The sequence below is a fragment of the Gekko japonicus genome, unplaced genomic scaffold (assembly GCF_001447785.1).
Source record: "Gekko japonicus isolate JY-2015 unplaced genomic scaffold, Gekko_japonicus_V1.1 scaffold666, whole genome shotgun sequence".
Lineage (NCBI taxonomy): Eukaryota > Metazoa > Chordata > Lepidosauria > Squamata > Gekkonidae > Gekko > Gekko japonicus.
In genome coordinates this window covers 758,597-762,750 of record NW_015160854.1, presented here as the reverse complement: position 1 = coordinate 762,750, position 4,154 = coordinate 758,597, and the positions used below count along the sequence as shown (strand labels likewise).

At 48.1% G+C, this 4,154-nt stretch overlaps 1 protein-coding gene across 1 annotated transcript in view; it reads right to left on the bottom strand.

The window, feature by feature from the left end:
- Positions 1-4,154, bottom strand: part of SLC30A8 (solute carrier family 30 (zinc transporter), member 8) — a 28,242-nt gene that overhangs the window by 20,155 nt on the left and 3,933 nt on the right. The window lies entirely within an intron of this gene.

Sequence of the window (4,154 nt, the reverse complement as noted above, 5' to 3'; positions counted from 1 at the left end):
GGGGGGAAAGAGGGAAAGACGGAGGCTTCTTGCTCCTCGTGGCCTGGAGTTGCTGGGAGCAGGGGGTAGGGATTGTTGCATGTGCCCACCCCCTGGGCTCTTTACTGCCGGAGCTCCGCTCCTGTGCGCTCCTGCAGGAAATGACCCCTGCTGGTAGCAAGCCATACAGGGCTTAAAAGAGAACACTAGTACATTGATTTGTGCCCAGAAGCAAATTTGGAGCCACTGCCGATTGGCCAAGACTGGGACAATATGGTCCCTGTGACTCAGCCCAAATCTCTAGATGACCTCACCCAACTGTTTCATGTAGATGTTAAAGAGCACAGGGGACAAAATTGAGCCTTGCAGGACCCCTCAGACCAAAGGCCAAGGGGGTGAGCAGCAGTCCCCCAGCACCACCTTCTGAAATCAGTCCAAGTATAACTCAGACCATCACGAAATGGTACCTTTCAGCCCCAGTCCATAAAAGTGGTCCAGAAGGATACCATCACTGATAGGATCAGTGATGAGATGCAGGAGAATGAACAGCACTGCATTCCCTCTGTCCATCTCCGGGCCAGGTCATTGAACAGGGCAGCCAAGGCTGTTTCAGTCCCATAACCAGGCCTGAAAGAAGGTTGCAAAGGATCCAAACAATCAGCTTCATCGAGGAATGCTTGAAGTTGTCCAGCCACCCCCTGATCAGTCCCCTCATTCAAGAACAGAACAGTTGAGACTAGTCAATAGTTATTGAGGTCTCTTGGGTCCAGGATACTGCTTTTTAGTAGTGGACACACCACAGCCTGTTTCAAGGCTGGGGCAACCACCCTCTCTCTCAAGCAGGCATTAACTACCTCTTGGATTTAATTAGCTGGGAAGGGTCACACAAGCAGGTGGTAGGCCTGAAACCTCCAAGGACTCTGCCTACATCCTCAGACTGAATAAACTGAAAAATATCTCAAACATCTCAACAAGTAGGCTCACTGGCCCCATCTGACTCTGCTGCTGCCAATGTAGAGTCCAAGTCAATACATCTCCTACAGTCCTGATCCCAACAGGTCTTTGACCACCTGGATCAGGTCCACTGGATTACACGATGCACACGCAATGGTGGCAGAAAAGTGTTGTGTCTCTGCCATCACCATACACTTTAAAATGAGCTTTAGCCCATACCTTATCAGATTCATCCAGAATCTTCCTTCACTGTTGCTCTAGTTTTCTCCCTTGTCTTTCCGTCACCCACAGTAAACCAAGGGGCTACCAGGGTTTTAACATCTGAGAGAGAATGTCTGGAAATGATCGTGCCAACTGCCTGGGTCATTTCCTTATTCCAGAGATCAACCAGTAGGACAATGACAGGAGCACTAGCCATATCAACAGGGAAATCCTCTGGAGGCAACAGGAAACCCTTTGGATAGACCTGGCTCTGCGAGTGGATCGTTTTAATAGATCCCCCATCCCTGAAGAGTCTTGATATCCATACCAGTTAACTGTCATGACTTCCTCCAAAGAATCCTGGGAGCTGTAGTACTGAGAATTCTATAACGTAACAAAGACTTCTGGGAGCTGTCTGTAAATGAGAATTCTATAACATAACAAACGCTCCTGGGAGATGTAGTACTGAGGAATTCAGTAACATAACAAAGACTTCTGGGAGCTGTCATATTGAGAAATCTATACACTGACAAGGAACCCCAGGAGCTGTACCACCTCTGCCTCCATAGAACTAAAATTCCTGGGGTCCCCTGCAGGCAAGGAATTATAATTAAACTATTTTAAGTCTATGGTATGTATGTATCTGCCATCAAGTAGCATCAGTCATCTATGGTGACCCCCAGCAAGGCAAGTGAGAAGCAGAGGTGGTTTGCCATTGCCTCCCTCTGCAGAGTATTTCTTGGTGGTCCCCTATCCGAGTACCAACCCTGCTTATCTTCTGAGATCTGACGAGACTGGGCTATATCATACCACCTTCTCACCCTAAGACTATGGTAAGGTAAGGTAAAGGTTTCCCTTGCTCAAAAGCTAGTCATATCCGACTCTAGGGGACGGTGCTCATCTCCATTTCCAAGCCAAAGAGCCAGCCCTGTCAGAAGACGTTTCCGTGGTCATGTGGCCAGAATGACTAAACGCCAAGGCACATGGAACGCTGTTACCTTCCCACCGAAGCAGTACCTATTTATCTACTTGCAATTTCTTGCTTTCGAACTGCTAGGTTGGCATGAACTGGGGCCAGAGACGGGAGTTCACTTCATCACGTGGCACTAGGGTCTTGAACTGCTGAACTACAAACCTTCTGGTCTGCAGCTCAGTGTCTTAACCTCTAAGCCACCGCGGCCCCCAAGTCTATGGTAGGCACACCCAAAGGCCTTAAGGATCTAGCTGTTAGTTTAGTTCCACTCCATTTATTTACTAGCCTGCTATCTTAGCAAGTTTTATGAATCACTGTGCAGTGCAGCCTCAAATCAATCACGTGCCAATAATGCTCTCCAAAATCCCATTACAATTAATCAACCTTCCTGGGCTGTCATAAATTCGCTAAGCACATAACCTAAAGGCACCTCTGTCAGCTCTTGATTGGGTCGATGAGCCATTGATATTACCACGGTGTAACTCAGATGAAAGTACATAAAATACATCAGTCTGAAGTGAGACATTTCAGGGTTTGTGTCGATATCCCTTAGATGTGACTGTGATAAACCAGCCAGACAAATATAAATTTTTATGACAAATGTACAGAAATGTTTGCACATGTATAGATTTACAGAATACTTTTATGACTGATACCTGGTACTTTTCTTTGTTACCACTTCAAGGGGTGGCCTGCTGGAATCAGGAATAGTTTTATTTTCAGTGTTGTGGTTCACATGCTAAACAGATGTGAGTTACCACACCTGTTTTCTGCAGATCATATAACCGACTGCCACAGAACCAGTGTGGTATAATAGGCAGAGTATCAGACTGGAACTGGGGAGATCCACATTCAAACCTACCCTTGCCATGAAACTTACTGGGTGAACTGGGGCAGGCATTTTCTCAGGCTAACCTACCTGACATGGTCGATGTAAGGATAAAATGGAAGACAGAAGAAACATGGATTGTATCCCACCAAGAATCTCTGCAGACAGAAGAATTTCTGTCCATAGAGTCTGACTTCCCAGCCTCCTGCTATAGTCGAAAATGTCCCCAAAATGCGGGGGGACAGGGAAACCCCAGGAACCACAGGAGGAGGGAACTTGGAGGCCTGCTATGGGGGGGGGATTCATATAACATCCTGTTTTGGGTTGCCAACTTCCAGGTGGCGGCTGGCGATCTCTTGCTATTTCCACTGATCTCCAAGCAACAGAGATCAGTTCACCTGGAAAAAATAGCCATTTGGGGGCTTCTGGTTTATGGCGACACGCAGGCAGACACATCTCCCGGACGCCCCGGGGATGTAAACTGTACACCAGCGTGTGGGAGGGGGTCCAACGGGTCGCGACCCCCCTGGAGCCTTGGTAAAAGGCTCCCAGCCAGGGGGCTTTTGAGGGGCGACCTCTTCGATGGCTGAAAGCTAGAGAATTGAGGCGCCCCTCCACCTCGAAGGTCCTGCCACTGAGTGACCGCATGGTACGAGTGCTGCTGACCGGGACAAGAGTTGGAGATCGGGCAAAATAAATGACGACAAGCAAGGCCGAATGGCCAACAACAAACTGTGAGTCGGGTTGAAGCGAGCATGAAGATATAAAAAGAAGCTGCCCCCCCCCGAGCGGCGGGAAAGCGAGCGGGGGAGGGATCCCTCCCAAGCGCATAGACAGAACACGGAAGGAAAGAGGGGGCAGTGGAAAAATAAGTGACTAAAACTGTTTTAAGAGACTTACCAGAGCGCAGAAAAGTGTTTGGGCGAATATCAGAGACTTGAGCAACTTTTTTGAAAAGTAAACAAATCCAAAAAGATGGCGGGGAAGAAACCGGAGAAAGAGAAGCTGTTGAAATCGAAACTAGGGGCCAGTCCTCGAACGGATGAGGTCATTGAGCTCTCAAAACTCTTGGCTGACTCCCTGCACCCCTTGCTGGACAAGATCACTGGCATTAAACAACAACTGTTAGTAATTGGGCAGAGTGTGGCAGCACAGCAGATGCAACTAACTCAATCCTTAAAAGCAACAGAGCAAATGGGAGAGAAGGTGAAGGAAATG